Source organism: Danio rerio, chromosome 8, assembly GCF_049306965.1.
Source record: "Danio rerio strain Tuebingen ecotype United States chromosome 8, GRCz12tu, whole genome shotgun sequence".
Classification (NCBI taxonomy): Eukaryota; Metazoa; Chordata; class Actinopteri; order Cypriniformes; family Danionidae; genus Danio; species Danio rerio.
In genome coordinates, this window is record NC_133183.1 from 28,532,876 (window position 1) to 28,550,681 (window position 17,806).

Genomic DNA, 17,806 nt, shown 5'->3' on the forward strand with positions numbered 1-17,806 from the left:
AGATGAAAGACCTATCTAAAGCATACATGCTACCTGTAGAACAAGGTAGTCTCCTTGTGTCTTAATGCACCAAGCATTTTGTAAGAAATACTACAATGTTTTAAATGTTTATGTTTATGTAAGTCCTATTTTCTTTATAGCTCTTTTTATTTTCGCATTGACATTTAATATCTCCTATTCAAATACATTATGAACAGCAGCTACAATAATTATTTTCTTTGTTCTCTATTTCCACCTGAGGATGCCCATCCTGAGGCCTCTAATGATTGTGCAGTGTCATTGGCGTGATCTAAGACCTGTGAAGAGATGATGCCAACCATCGAGAACCTCAAGGAAAACACATACACTTAAATACTAATACACTTCATTAAACATGTACACATAGACATCACCTATGTGCTGTAAAACTGCAGGACAGGTTAACTATATTTGTATATAATAACTTGTATTTGATTGTAACTTTAACTTAATTTGACTGTTATGTTACAATTTTCCAGAAACGGGTTGCAGCTGGAAGGGCATCTGCTGCGTAAAATATGTGCTGGATAAGTTGGCGGTTCATTCCGCTGTGGCGACCCCAGATTAATAAAGCGATTAAGCCGAGAAGAAAATGAATGAATTAATGTTATAATGAAACAATAATTATTGTAAAAAAATGCTTTACAAATAAACTTGAATTAAATTAAATTGAATGAAACAATGTGGTCTTGCATTTCATTCATTCTTTTTTTTACACTGGCAAACTTTCCAGCCCAAACTGGAACCTGCAGGTCATAATGGTTTATCTGTTTCCTCTTTAATCATGTCCTTATAACAACAGACACACACACTCACACGTATTACACAAACAAACACACTCGCTGATTTAAAAAGTATGCATTCAGGAATGCCTCCCTCTTTTTAATCAAGCAACAATGTTTTGTCATCTTTTCAGACCCATATGAAGACTCAAACACACACACTTCTGCGGGCACTGTTTAATGACATCATGCCACTATAGGCTAAGAAAATAAACATAGTGATGGAAAAATTCTTAAGCCAAAAGCAGAATTTATCAAGGCCAAAGTTATGCATTATCTTTGTTATCTGAGGAATGAGTGTATATGAGTGTGTGAACAGGTTTAACTATTCTTGTGTGGGTCAAATATTCAGAAATGTCCTAGCAAAATGTAATAAAACATGTCAAAACTGAGTTTGAGGGTATCTGAAATGCTACTCATTTTTTTGAAATGCTCATAAATTATCTTTATCCCCTATCTAGCCATCTGAGGTTTAGCAAATGCCATCACGAACACAAAAATCACCTCTATTCAAAAGATTCTTTGAAAGATACAGAATGAATACTTTTTTCAGCAAGTGTGCATTAGATTAACTAAACGTGACAGAAACATTTTTATAATTTTGCAAAAATGTCAATTTAAAATAAATCCTGCTCTTTACAACTCTAACAATCCTAAAAATGTATTAAAAATGTGATAATAAAAATACTGAGTTGTACATACAGTATGAAGATGATGTTTCTTGAGTCCTATGTCGAGATATGGAAATTATGAATTTCATGTTACAACGAAGGCGGGAGTAAAAATATAGAATGCCAAAGCAATAAATAATGAAATGTTAAATATATTGAAAGATAAGTGTTATTTGGATATATATTAATACAAGAAATACAGCCTTGATAAGCTACAGTAAAAACTTCAAAAACTGCAGCCTAAACAATCTTACTGACTTCAAAATATTTAGCAAAACTGCATTTAGTGTGTATTTGTGAGAGTTTGCGTACTGTAAAAAGTGAAATGTGACAACAGCAGCACAAAAGACCATCAACAATGACCTTAATCAGCACATTCACACATACACACACCTACGTCATAAACATAAAAAAGCACACACACGCACAGTAACGGTCGTATATAAACATACATGATGTGCATTTGCTACAGTATCCATACCAAAAAAACAAAAAAAAATCAAAACTCTCCTTCACTGCTTCCTGGTCTGTCATTGTGCCCTTATCTGTTCATCTTTTCCTCTCCCTCCATGTTTGTCGTCCCACCTTCGGTAAATTGACCTGGTCAATGCTTTTGCACTTGTTGACTCTGTCCTGTTCTTCACGTGTTTTCATATCCTCTACAATTCTCAGTGGACATACTCAAGAAAGTCACAGAGCCTCACCAATAAACAAACTCAGTATCTGAATAATCAAAACAAAAAAAGATAAGCAGTTTTGATAGCTCTGTTATTGTTCAATTATTAACTTCTGCTAGCTATATCCCAAACAAGCAGTTCGGTTTGGCTCAAGCTACAAGCACAGATAAGTTCAGACTTCAAATGACTGTAAAAGATTATAAAACTTATGATGCTTAGGATGTGTCATCACAAAAAACAGTGCTTATAATAAATAAAACACAATAAAAGGTGCACGTAACAGTCTTGCACTTGTTAAAGTTTTACACAAACAAACTGAAAGTGTAAAAATGTGTATTTAGCAATTTAAAGCAGAATAACGAGTTCATTCACAGAGTTGTCTGAGCACATGCGCACTTTGCTTAGAGCAATAATAATGCGCTTAAGGTTCTTGTACGCTTGTTTAAGATCAAAATATGGCACACTTTATAATACTGTTGTGGCTTCTGATTATGAACTTAATTCTAGAGTTTAATAGAAGTTTTGTGTTTGAGTTAGGTCAAGTTCAATTGCAATATTGCCCAAAGAGAAAAAACATATTTAGTTTGTAGAATTTGAATAAAACAATAGTAAAGAACTCTTTTTTTCCTTAATGTATTACAGAAAAACTATAATTGTCAGCAAATATATTGAATTGATATAAATAAGTCCAGTGCATAAATGTGCACCGAGCACTAATAGTAGTGTCCTAGTGGGAATTTGTGTCAACAAAGCTTTAATATTAAATCTCTCAAGATCGAGGCACAAATAAACGATTTGGAGAACCTCTAGAAAATATTACAGTTCTGGCTGGTAATAATATGCTGTAAATAACCAATATGTGGGGGGGGGAAACACTTCCAATAACTTATTCAGTAGTCAGTAACATATTCAGTATCTGAACATGTGAGATAGAAATTTAAGATCTAACCAACCTTCCCATCTTTACTGTCAGAATATTAACTGTCTTCAGCTGTCTGTTCCTTAGTATTACAACAGTGGAAAAAAGATTGTGTAACAATAGTTTTTAAACTAAAATTTAAACTCACTACTCACTCACTATCCTTCAGCTTAGCCCTTGATTATTATGGGTCGCCACAGCAGAATGAACTAGCAATTACTCTGGCATGTATTGTAATCAACCCAGAACATTTATTTTAAACACCTATACACTTTCTCATTCACACACACAACCAATTTAGTTTCTTCAATTCACCTATAGCACATGTCTTTGGACTGTGGGGAAAACCGTAGGACCTGGAGGAAACCTACGCAAACATTGGGAGAACATGCAAACTCCACACAGAAATGCCACCTGGTCGAGCCAGGAGCCAGAAATAATTTTCTGTGATTGCTGTGTCCACCAATAATATCCTAAAGGGTGTATAAGTAAAATTTTCGGGTTTTTCAATAGGGGTGTCAAAATTAATTTTTTTTTCCGGTGCGCCATGATGCAGACGCGGGCAATTCGGTATCGGTTCAGTAATAATCATAATCGCTCTGTCGCGAGGGAGGTGAACGTGAGTTTTTATAACACTCCAAATACTTAAAACTCATAAACTTTGCACAATATCACTGCGTGTGTGTTTGCTGGATCAGTCTTTCACTGACATTTACAAGAGAAGCCCCTATTTCACTGCGATTGAGAGAATGAAAGTACTCCATTTCTTTCTTTCTCTCTCTCTCTCTCTCTCTCTCTCTCTCTCTCACTCACTCACTCACTCACTCACACACACACACACACACACACAAACACTGTGGCCCATTTGATCTGCCGGTGTGATTTTTCCTCCCCTCTCAGCTGTTTTACAGAGATACTTTTGGATACAGACACGAGCGCATGCCTGCAGAGTTTTCTCCACCATGTCTTTCATGGATCACTTGTGATCGCCGCTGCCACCTGCCGCTTATCAGTGTCACACATCTGTGAAGAGCGCAGCTTGCAAGAGCCAATCAAAGCCGTTTTTGTTGAGGGTGTGACCAATCAAAGAGGTATAAGAGAACTTGGTAGACAAGGATCAGAAAGCAGGATATTTATATTTGTTTATATTATTTGCTATAAATGCTCGTGTTGTTAAAAGGTACAGTTTATATAGCTATCTGACTGTTTGTATTAAATGACAAAATTGTTTACAAATAGTACATAAATAAATATATTCATACATTTTATTACAAGAATTACTCCTGTGAAGAAAATATAAAACTGTGTATGAAAAGCACCGTCAATGCACCGTGGTTCACCAAGATATCGAGTTTAACTGAATCGATGGCATGATAATTGTAACCGAACCGAACCGTGAGACCAGTGTAGGTTCACAGCTCTATTTTCCAACATCAAAAACAATTCCGCCTCCTTTTTCAGGCATGTGATAACACAAAAAGTTTTTTTTTCTTTCAACACAGGCTCATAGGTTAAATGTGCCCAGGGACACATTTCTGAGAACATAGAAATATGTCCCTCTGGTTACAGAATAGCTGCTTTTTCTGTGGAAAACGAATGCTACAGGGTGTTACTACTCACAGCTTACTTCTGTATGGGCAGCTTTTTCAGCGTGGGTTTGCTTGGTTGCTCACAGAGAACACTGCCAGACTTGGCTGGAGGATCGGACTGGACTGGGGTTTGAGTCTGGCAAAGGACGGTTAAAGAAACCAGTAAAATAAAACCCAATTTACAAGAAATGGCACGTATGAGAAAACATGCCCAGTAACCGATTATCTAAAGTATACACATCAGCTTGAAATAAAAACTGAAAATAAAAACTGCAAGAAAATATAGTTCAGGGTTCATATTCCTCAGCTCTCAGAAATTTATCCCAGGGCAAAATATATCCTATTTGTATTTTTTTATGAATGCTCAATGAATCAATCAGTAAACTGGGCCAACTGTTTATAAAAAACTGACTAAATAAAAAAGGTAATTTGCTCAGAAACAGGGATGCATTTTACTAAACAATGATTTTAAAGACCATCCTGTAGTGAACTTGAGGAATTCAAGATTGTTTACATGTCTATTTGGTGTTTTTAAAGTGTGCAAATTTATCATTCAACATCATTACTAGGTCTCAAAAATTACTAGGTTTCCCAATCCTATCATCTCACAAGGCAAAACTTTTATGTCATTATCAGCATTTGTCTGTGTCTGTCAACAAAGTGTTTCTGCAACTTTGAACACTGCTGCCAATCACAGACTTATCTGTAATTTCTTTAATGCAATGAAAGAATCAGAGGTGATTATGTAGTTAGAATCCACTCCTCAATATGCTGTTTAGTGCATTGTGAATCCTCCATTAAAGACACTGCATATACAATATCCAAATAAAAAGATAATTGTGCAAACTTTGAGATAACACTGAACAGATGAGTGACAGTTTTCAGTGATTAAGAAACACACTTTCCCAGGTTATCTAAGCTAAAATCAATTCAAAACCAAAATAAATACAGCACACTAACAGATTCTTTCCTGAAATGGCAGTGATTGTCAAGGTGATAACTCTTAATCCAAAATTTCCACTTGCCATGATGCAGCATTAACTCCAGCAATTACTTCCACTGACTCAATAAAAGTAGAGCAGGTAGAGCTGACGTGACTGACTGCAAATTAGCACATTCATAGTTTAGTGTTTATTTTATGAGAAGTTTAGAGTTACATTCAAGCCTTTCAGACTTCAAAGATATTATGGTCACACTTTACAATAAGGTTCATTAGTTAATGTTAATTAATGCAATTACTAACATGAACAAACAATGAACAATACATCTACTACTGTATTTGTTCATGTTAGTTAACATTAGTTAATGAAAATACAGTAGTTCATTGTTAGTTCAGTTAACTCATGGTGCATTAACTAATGTTAACAAGGATGGACTTGGATGTTAATAATGCATTAGTAAATGTTCAATTATGATTAATAAATGCTGTTCATGTGTTGTTCATGATTAGTTAATGTTAGTAAATGCATTAACTAATGAACCTTATTGTAAAGTGTTATCGATATTATTTTCCAATCTGATGTTATTTTACTAATCAAGGAGAAGTTTGAGTTGAAAATTGGATTTTGCTTTGAAAAATGTGGTGTTACGCAACATAATTTATGCACCTTTTGCAGCTAATTGAAAAAAATATAAAAAAGAAAATATACCCTTTAACTTTTATAGATTTATTACCCATTTGACCAAAAATCAATGATCATATCGGTGGCCCGATAAACTGAGGCACTCCCTGCCAGCTAAATCGTTTACAAAAAAAATCTATATATATTTGAGGACATATGATGCCTTTATAAATGCTTTTCCATTACTTCTTTTTTATATTGTATGGAGGACTCTTTCAGACCTGGAGAACCCAGAATTTTGCAATGTCTTTCCATTACTTAGAAACCCATAAAAATTCAAGACAGCAATGCACAGATGAAGACAACCTAATGAGTCCAGGCCTATGGGTCCCAGCAGTTAAATAGTGCTACACTCCACAAAGCAATCAATAACTCCACTATAGAGACTCTCGCCCAAATCCACCCGCAATCTCCTATCAGGATAGAAACTCCAGCAGCGACAGGACATCTGACAACTGTGGTCAAATAGAATATATTTTCATAAATAGTCAAAAAAAGAGTGTGAGTTTGTGTGAGGGTTAAATCACATGTGTGTGTGTGTTAGAAGGGGGAGCCAAATTAATCTGGGTTCTGATACCCCCCTATGGGAGAAGCTCAATTAACGATCCACACCGGCTGAGGCACCGGGCTAAAAGCCATCTCACTCTCAATCTCTCTTACTTACTCTCGCTCTGTCTCGCTACCCACCCCCTAATCCTGAGAGCAGGAATCAAGGAGCCAGAGAGAAATAAAGAAAGTCACTTGGAGATGCACATTAAAGGAGAGTCTGGGACCAGTCGCTTGTGTGTCTGTGTGTCATTTTTTCAAGCACACACACATACATTCTCTCACTAGAGGCGCAACTAAAACAACACATTTTTCCCCCCTCACTAAAAACACAGCTGACCAAAAACACAGCACATGGTGCTTCTGCGTGAATGCTTGCGTAAAGTGTGTGTGTGTATGAGAGGGGAGCTATGAAAGTGTTTGTGAGCCTAATTACTGTTTTGGGTAGTGCATGGTATGGATTATGTGTTTTTGAGTATACACATTCTTTACTATAGTTTGAGGGCAAAATCTGGGAATACAACTTTTTTTTGGATCATCTGGGAAGTTGTCAGTTGGAAAAATAAGTTTAAATGTTTTTTTTATTAATTTAATTATTTATTTAATCTATAATACTGTTATACTAATAATTCTGTATTAAATAAACTATTTTTAAAATAATATTTGTATTAACAATACACACAAAATGGTGTTGATTTTGATTTAGAAATGACTAGTAATAATAAGCAATTACAGACAGATGTTTATATAAAAATAGATAGCACAGTTTTCATTCATTCTCGAAAATAAAGGTTCTCTACAGTATTGATGGTTCTACGAAGAACTTTCAACATCCATGAAAAATGTCCAGTTGGCTAAAGGTGCTTTACAGTGGAAACGAGATATTTCGATTATTAAACTGTTCTTTTCACTTGTTAAAGAACTTTCCTACTAAAGGTTCTGTGGGGTCCAAAATTTTTTATTTTACATGATATTACTATGGCGACACAGTGGCTCAGTGGTTAGCATGATCGCCTCACAGCAAGAAGGTTGCTGATTTGAGCCCCGACTGGATCAGCAGGCATTTCCGTGTGGAGTTTGCATGTTCTTCCTTTGTTGGTGTGGCTTTCCTCAAGGTGCTCCGGTTTCCCCCACAGTTCAAACACCTGTGGTATAGGTGAATTGGGTAAGCTAAATTGGCTGTAGTGCATGTCAGACTATATGGGTGTTTCCCAGTGATGGGTTGCAGCTGAAAGGGCATCTGCTGCGTAAAACATGCTGGATAAGTTGGCGGTTCATTCTGCTGTGGCAACCCCTAAGTAATAAATGAATGATATTACTATAAGTTTAACAATTTTATTAATCTCACCAAGGGCAATTAAATAAGGGCAGTAGCAATTCATGATATAACAAACACATAAAGAGACAAATCACTAGCAAACACAAAAATACAATCCAGCATGCTTCATAATAACTTCATAAATAGTAACAAAGAAACATAGGAAAGACCCATATATTAAAAATGTTAAAATTTAAACTTGCTAAAATGTAAGGTTGTAAAGCCTTATTGCCGCACGAACAAAGGTGAATTGATATATCTGTTAGATATAAACATCCTAAACTATGAAACATCCCTTTAAAACCCTTTATTTTTGGGAATGCACTAACAAAACTAAACTTTTGTGTTTGTTTGTGAATGCATACTCTCATCTTTTCATTTTACATCTTTAATCTGTGACAGTTTGAGGGATGGAAATATAAGAATCATAAAATGTTGATGCTGAAGTGATGATAACAGTCTTTTGCTCTTTGTCTGAACCAAAGAACATCATCCCATGAGCAACACGGGAACCGTCAGAGTTGCACCGGGGTAAATATTTCAGCAGAAACACACTCACAGAATGAACATGTCTGTCCCTATCAATCGTCCAGTCTTGATCTGTATCTCTGTCTCTCCCTTATTCACAGACCATTTAATCTTTTAATATCATCCTATATTAAGAAAACAGTTCAGTTAGGCCAGTCCCCACACAGGCAATTCAAAGTAGTATTACACACAAAACTACACTGTTTAACCCTTTATACACAATACCAAGCCATCATTCATCCACATACTACATAATATGTAAAGTACACTCATGCACAAAGAGGTCAAACAGCTTGTCGCATTAGAGGACTCCCAACCCCATACACACTCACACTTCTTAAACAGCTCACATCTTTATGGCCTTCACTTTAAATGTTTCAAAGAAAATATTAAATATGGATTAATAAAAAGCCAACACAAATCAAACAGGGAGAAGCTTTTACATACACTCCAGCATACACAAACAGACACTGTGCAGCATTGCTAGAAAGAGAAAACCAACTTACCTTTTACTCTTTCAGCTTTTTCCTCTTTCTTGTAATTCAGCAAGTCCTTTAAGCCTCAAGTTCATTCGTTCCTGACAGGTGCCATGGTCCCGTAGACTCCAGAGGAACGACAGGCTCACACACACATACACACACACACACGCACTGTGAGGAGGAATGACAGATCACAGCAGCAGCAACAGTCCACGCATGAACATGTGTCTCCAAGACTTCTTTAAATCAGTCTTTCCCCCTCTCTCATTTACTAAATCTCTTCTATGCTGGTCGGGGGTGTTTTTGAAGACTTTCCTCTTATGTTTTTCTCCTTTATTTTTAGCTGTTATTCTACTGTTTCTATCTTAGCTTCCTTCTTTTACCTCCTCTCTCTCTTTCAGTGTTTCTCTGCTTTGGCTCTTGTGCTGACTGCTACCGCAGAGCTCTCCAGCTTTCTCTCTCTCTCTGTTTCTCCTCCCTCGCTCAGCCACTCCCTCCTGGATGGCAGGCTATTATGGGTGGAGACTGGTCAGAGGTAAAAGTCTCTCTCTCTTGCTTGTGAATGTTGGGATGTGCACTTTCAGATGTGTGTTCTGTTATGTTGAAATGTTTTAATTAGTTCTGGATGGGCTCCCATAAAGTTCACTGCAACTTTAGCTCACCTTGGAAATGTAATGAGGCTATTTTTTAAACCACTTTTGGGTCAATAAAAAAAATAACAAACATGTCCATATAGAGGACATTTTCTTAAATAAATAAACAAACATTCAAACATTACAAAAGTATCACGTCAACTTTTTTTTAACACTTTCACTTACATTTCCTTTACCAGTATCAATTCTGATGTTAACTACCAAAAAATCTATTACTTTAAGGATCAGAACCATTAACATCACCACACAATTTTCTTTTCTCCATACACCAAAAGTCTAAGTAGATTATATAATGAACAGCATAACTGAGTTCACCCCATTTTGAAGATGAATATTTGTATCCATTTCTCAGTGAATATAGTCAATGCATTTTGGTGCATTTAAACAAAACAGATTTTTTAAACAGATATACTTATTAAAAGAATATTTTAGTCACCGTCTTTAGAAATAGAAAGATAATAAATTTAAATTCATGGAAAATATTAGGGAAAAAAATGGCAACCTACAAAATTTCACCTAAATTGTAAAATATTTTAGATTTTTCCTCTTTTTTTTAAATTTGTATTTGATATTTTTTCATAACACATAAATTTAGGTAAAATTGTTTTGAACAGTTAGCATAAGCTAATTTGTTAGATAGGCTCCAGATTTGGCTTCAGTACTGACTATTGTAATGTATATGCATAAATATAATATTGCAAAACTTCCTTTAGAAAACATTCATTTAAATTACAGATTTGTGAGTAGTGTACTCATATATGTGTCTATATTTTTAATGTTTTGTTTTGTGCCGTGTCACATAAAACTAAAACATTACCACTCACACACATTCACACAATTATAACAAAATAAGAATTCATTTGCCTTGCAGTAGAAAGGTGGTAATTTACTGTAGCCTTTTTAAAGTTGCACTTTTAAAGCTGAGCCAACTGTATGGAAGCCTGATTTAAAAAATATATATTGTATGCATTATTTTTCTTAAATGCCACTAACCTTATATATTTCTATGTTGTTTCAATGGGCTTCAGTTGGGACTTTCAAGTCCCGAAGGTCCTGAGAAACTTTTTTGTGTATCTACTGTATAATAGATTTCTGAAAAGGTAATGTTGGTGAAATTGTAAAAGTTCAATACAAATACAGACTTTTGTCAAATTATATTCTATTTACTTTAACATAATTTACTTCTCACAAAAGAATTATTGAAAAATATCCAAAAAGATGTCACGAGATTAAAAAAAATGTTTTTTTACTCACTGTTATGTTCAAAATCTCATTAAATGTCTTCTGAAAACTTTCATTTTTAGGAATAATCTTGATGTTAAAGCTTTCTGAAGCCATACATTACTTTTGTATAAGGAAATGACTAAAAAGTGGACTGGGCATCCTCTTTCATCAGAGTTCTTACAAAAGTAGCAATATCTATGATTCATTAATGAATCACTCTTTTGAGTCAGATGATTTCAGTTTTACAAATTCAGTGATCTGCTCGCAGTGGTTAACAGCTCACTGGTGGGAAACAGTCAGTGAATAAAAATTCAAATCATGGTTTGTTAAACTGAATGACTTCAGATGTTGTGGAATATAGTGCACTCATCCCATTTATGATGTTTTACATCACTTTTCTTTTGAAGCTTGACAGTTCAGTCATAATTGTAGGAAAAAGAACAATCAGTACATCTCTGTTTTTCATAAACTCTCATTTTATGTTCCAGAACTAAGATGGAATATGTGTTTGGAAAATCATTGGGGTCAATAAATTATGACAGATTTTTTATTATTTTTTTTTTTTGATGAACGATCACTAACCTATTATGTGAAACAGTGTATCCATGAAATGAAGATCTGCAATCATTACAAACACAGCTCTGTGTGTGCTGCGCTACACTCTTTCGACTGAGTGGCGTCATTATGGCACCAATGAGACACTCTAGAGGGCAACAGTCAGCAAATATGATTTCATCAAGCTTTCAAACGCATTTCCATTTTCCCTCTATCTCCTCTTGCTTTTATTCCTTTTCCATTCCATTGTTTCGCAAACACACACCTCAACATCCATTTATAGATCTAGAGCTTCTGAAATCACAATAATCAGAGATGCTGTACCAAGTTTCACCGTGCGAGAGACAGAGAAATTGAGATAGAACAGAGAGAGAGAGCTGGCCCATGTTATATGATACTTACTATAAGCTGTCATGGAGACCTGATGTCGTCAGCAGCATATAATGTAAACCTTTGTTTTCCATTGCCTTCACACGTACACACAAACATAAATGATAACATATACATAGCCAGGTGAAAGACTTAACATGACTGAATATCTTATCAAAAATAAATATGATTTCAAAGTGATTGTCTATTATCAATCTATCATTCTTCCATAAAATGACATATTTCAGCTTCAATATTCATCATGAAATATGATACAGTTTATTTGATGAGACAAAATAGCCGGTGGAACTTAAGTTTAAAACTGAATGAAATAATTATTTACATATGTTAATTTCTTAGGAGGAATTAACTCAAAAGTGGAAGTTTTTTCTAAACGCAAAATTTAAATTAACAGAACTAAAATAAAAAATAAAAATCACAAGGTGATAAACCAGCTGAATAATATATTTAGTTGCTTGAGCATCATAAAAGTTGTTAAATTTAATCCATAATCATGTTCTTTCACAGCTTGAGCATGAAAACTAGCAGCAATACACAACAAACACAAAACCTTTATGAAATTAATAAATTAAATAATCTGAATTCAGAATCAGATCATTCAAAACCAATTTGGTGAAATTCCCCACCAAAAAAATTGCTATTATAGACAACCATATTTGATATGCATTTTAAACAAAACAAAAACACAACAGCTGCTTAAAAATAAAATCAATGAGCAAAACTAACCACAAATTAAACTTGTTCTTTATAGCGTGCACACCTGATTTACCTCACGTGCATTTGGTCTCTCTGCTTTTGCTTGACTTTTGTCTAGTCTGGCACCTAATACATGTCGTGTCTTCTTTACAGTGGTAAGTTGGCACCCACCAATCCCACACTGCATCGCCACTGTAAACAGGAAGATGTGGGCTAGACTGCAGTCAAAATTTATTAGCTTACCAAGTAACGGACAAACGCATCATATTGTAACAATAACGAAGTTACTATATTTAAAAAGTAATGCATTGCAGTATGACTTACTGTCAAAAGTATTGCCGTTACAGTAACACATGATTAGTAACACGTTATTGCTTAATTCTGCCATCAACTTGCATTAAGAAAGTAACTAGGGACTGTTATTATTTTTCTGACTACATAGATTAAAGTAAATGCAGCTAAATACTCTATTAAAAGGCTAAATGTAAAAATACCAAGTATTAATCAAGTTTCTCATCAATGTCTAAACAAATAATAATATAAAACATTCTGATTTCCGCTGTTGGCTATGAAAGTCTCTGCAGACTGATTTTACAAACATCTATTATTAAGAGTAAAATGCAATTTGAATGAACTACTGTTGTTTAAATTGTGCTTCATAAATAAAGTTTGCTTTGCCTTGAATAAATAAAGAAATACGCAGAACCTAAAAGCTCTTTGGTGAACCAAAATGGTTCATCTATTGCATCACTGTTTAAAAAATAATAATAAATAAAAAAATCCTGTAACTTTTATTTATTTGTGTACAAGCATGATGCAACCACATACTGTACACAAACATACATATTCTCCTGATCCCATCCAAATTTTCCAGTTTCATTTCCTTTAAGTTGAAGGATGATGGAGAACACACATATACATACACATGGTCCACACCACATTCATGTCTGTGTGTGTAGGCATGAATGGTCCAGGTGGAGAAACAAATCAAGAAACGACACTGGTGCTGTGAGAGCCATAAAGGCCGGGACCACCCTAAATGAACTAAACACACACAAAATTACACAATCACAAAATATGTGTGTGCTCATTTAACCTGGCTAATATCTGGGATACAACCTTGCATTAAATTCCCAAGTTAAGATTGCTTCCTTTTATCTTCCAGAAGGCCTACAATAAGGACAGGTTCCTGTAATTACGCAAGTATTTCTGTACAAGCATGAGTTAAGAGGCTCGCTCAAGGGCACAGCGGTGACAGAACATGATGGGCATCTTGGTAACCGTTCATTTCATGGGTTGCCCCAGCTGGAGATTAAACCTGTGACCCCTGTTACCACATCAGCGCTGTTACTCCACACGGTCATTACTCCTCATCTTCATCTAACCTCAGACACAGACAGACCACCGGTGAAAAAATGAATGTCAGGAATCATAATGCACAAAATGTCAGCTTAAATAATGTATAACAGTCCCATCTTTTAGTTAGGAGTGAGTTGTCTTTTAACGGAGACATCGCTTTTCATTACTTGTTCTCTTGAATGTACCACATTACCTGAACTGCCCTAAAAAGACTTTATAGCATCATATTATAGTTAATCTTGCAAACTATTTGGAGGAAATTAGACTTGCCCAATTCAGTTGGGTAACTGCTAAAATGGGTGCCAGACTTAAATACATCAAAACAAGTGGCAGTTCTAGCTTTGATAAATAATTCATTTACACAGTTATAATATGTAGAATATACATTTCCTATCATAACCACATGTAGTAATTTTAATTCATTTGATTCTGTTTTTTCTCAGCTAAACCGCGTGGGTATTTGATTTTAATTCAATTTATATGTTTACAACTCACAATAAATATATATGACACTCAAACAGATTATAATTCTTGCTAAAGCCATAATTCATGGCTTTGTGTGACAAGTCATTATAATTTTGCGTCCACAACAATCTGTTTTGTTGCATTATGAGAACAACTGGATTATGCAATTAATTTTATTACTTCACAAACATTTAGACTTTTTAGAGTCATGTGAAAGTGTTACTGCTCAGAAGGTCTACCCTGTGAAAACACGAACTTCCATTTTAAAAATAAAACAACATAGGCTTATTCTGAAAATGTAGCCCTATATATGTTTCTGGAGATCGCAAATTATGTTTAAGCTATGTATGGCTGCATTTCATCTTTAAAATGTACGCTTTGGGGTGGTATGACGATGTAAGGTATGACGATGTATGACTTACTAGCTGACATCAAATCTCCGTATGGACAGCTTTTCCCACTGTAACCAGCTGGTCCATTAGCTCAAAATGTATGTTGGTGGATTTGAGAAGAAGAGAAGTTGACCACAATGACGGGGTTTGAGTCCGGTGAAGAATGGCTCCAGAAAGCAGGTAAGACATAAATAGAATCCAAAAAATAACAGAAAATACAAAATAACAGGTTGAAAATGTGATAAAATCTGAAGAAAAAAAAAAGGAAAAATCATTTTCATTTTCTGGATTGCTTTTGAAAATTGTTGGTTGGATTTAGGGAAGTTAGTGGGCGGGTCAATTAATACAATTGGTTGGGTTTAGGGAAGGAGGAGGGTGGGTCTGTCGATTTGTCAGTCAGTCAAACAGTCAGTCAACAGTGGCCACTGGTGTATTGACGTGAGAACAGCAGGCGAAAAAGGCACTCGCGAGAGGAATTTAAGATCTGTAAAAACATACACAGCGGCCACTGGTGGATTCACAAAAACAAAAACTCCAAAAAAAAAGTAGCTTCTGGGATGTATATGGCGCTCTCCAGAATGTATATAGTGGTACCTTTTCAGAATGAGCCTGGGTTGTAGAAAAAGGTTCTTTTTGAACATCAAATTCACCAAAGAATGCACTAGTTTTCACAAAAGAACAAAGCAGAACAACTTTTCAAAATAAGAATTTTTCTGAACACAGTCATTACAGTGGTTAATGAAGGATCTCGTAACATTGAAGACACAATAATATGTAGTGCTGTATTAAAGGTCAACTAAAGTGCTTTGAAATTAGCATTTTTATTTAATGTTTGACGCAATCTCAATTGAAAAATGTAGAGAGGGTGGGACAGTGTAGCTCGTGCTCAATAAAAAACAGCCAGTAGCATTTTGTTTTATCATAGCTCTGCCAGTGAGAGTGGTTGAGCTCAAGCACATAAAATGAAAAGTCTTAAAGGGAGCGGGACATGTCAGATACCAGAGAGTATTTGATTGGTCAAGATTTGATGCGAAAATGTAATATACAAATAGTTGATCGATTTAGGCGGAAGCGACAAACTGCAAGCTTTACATGTTTATATCAGTTTTATATTTTCTAAAAATGGATTTTGTCACTGTTTTAGAGCACACTAGCTAACAGATACCCTTATAACTAACAGACTTAAACTAAGATTTAAAAAAATATGAGATGAAATGTATCCATTTAGGTGGAAGTGAAAACTGCAAGCATTTGGATGCTTATAAAAGTTCAAATCTCATATCCTATAAGTATATAAGTATTATGTTCTAAATGTGACTTTTGTCAGTGTTTTGGGGCACATTAGCTTGTAGATATTCTTACATACTAACTAACATACTGATACTAAAATCTAAAAAAAACATTTGTAATTTTATGGGACCTATAAAATCGTCAATCAAATAAGACTCCTCAGTCATGTAAAGGCTTTTCTGCTCAGATGAACAACAATATCAAAATGGGTTGGGTAACTCATAATGGACTAACTCAAAATCTGTCTTTTATGCCAGTAATCTCTTATACAAAAGAGGTTTACATAGCCTTGCTAGTGTACACTTATTCGAGTGTGAATGTTACTGGAAGAAAAACTGATATGGAAAACTGCCAAGTTCCTAAGATCGCAGTACATTCGATAGCATCATAAATCACTTCCAGACTTTAATTATTAAGTAGAGCTTTATAGTTGCAACATCGTTTACTGATGCATCTAAATCAAAAGAACAGGACATCTGCTTCCTTCTCTAAAGCAGTTGTATGATTTAAAATGTAAACAGCTCAACTGTAAGTCAAGTGGGGAACAGGGATCCACAGCACGACCCACCAGAGATGTTGCATATGCCGCAGTTTTTGCCAAATCCATGATGATGTTGATAATTATTGACACTTAATACTCTGTTTCTCTGGTCAAAGAGTTTAATCAAATCAAAACGTTCCCTGCTTGATCCCTCTGTCTCTCTCTGTTATTCGCTTCAGCCAGCATTCCTGATGGACTGAGTGGAATTTAGGCATTCCGGCCAAAGTCTTCCGCACACACAAAGCACACTGGAATTCTGATGTTGTTTCAAAGTGCGGAGCTGAGCCCCTTCTCCCCTCTGATGCGTTATTATATTGTGCGTGTATATATTGCTTTACTGCCGACTGTCTGGTCAGTACTGTTCCCATCAGTACGACCTTGTGGACATGCTCTGACTCAGCTGGGGTAACTGACTTTGGATAAGAATATGACTCGCTACCTGCCAGCAAAGTGCAGTACTTGTAGCTTGATGGTTCATGGTGCATTAGTAAACTGATGAATGTGCTCACATACTGTATGCGCACACACACGTATGCGACTCAAGGCCTTTGCAAGCATTGTGGCACATTTGCTATCAGACTGGCCGAGTCCTTGAAAACAGTTTATCAATCACTACTGGCTCAGTTAGAGAGAGAGAAAGATTGTGATGGAAGAAAAGAGGAAGGGATCAGAATGTGCAAAAAAACAGTTGAAGAGGGACACAGCGGTTTCTGGCAGAAACAGGTTCCGTTGGATCATACTTGAGTGTGCGTGTGTGTTTTGGAGACCATGTATCTATGAGCGTGTGTATGCATCACTCAATTCTAGCATTCAAATCTGTTGTCATTTATCATGCCGTGAGGTCAGTGCTGAAAGTCGCCATGCACAACCACTGCCACCACAACAAACAGTTTGAGAGAACAGAAGAATTAGACTACAAAAAATGTGTTGTGTTAACTATTAAACTGGAATGTTCAAACAATATACTAAGATACAGTAATGTTTAAAAGTTTGGAGTATTTTTTAAAAGAAAATATCAATTTTGTTCTACTGATGCATTCTGTTTATCAAAGATGGTAATAAGGAAATGTATAAATTCTTTGTTTTAATATT

General features: G+C 35.3%; 1 protein-coding gene across 4 annotated transcripts in view; it reads right to left on the reverse strand.

Moving 5' to 3' along the window:
* sema3b (sema domain, immunoglobulin domain (Ig), short basic domain, secreted, (semaphorin) 3B) overlaps positions 1-17,806 on the reverse strand; it is a 116,530-nt gene that overhangs the window by 49,009 nt on the left and 49,715 nt on the right. Inside the window, exon 1 of one of the 4 annotated variants that reach the window (XM_005167047.6) lies at positions 9,177-9,580. The exons of the other annotated variants lie outside the window; for them this stretch is intronic. The gene's annotated coding sequence lies outside the window, so the exon portion shown is untranslated. Of the gene's footprint in view, positions 1-9,176; positions 9,581-17,806 lie in introns of those variants that run through there. 4 annotated transcript variants of the gene reach the window in all.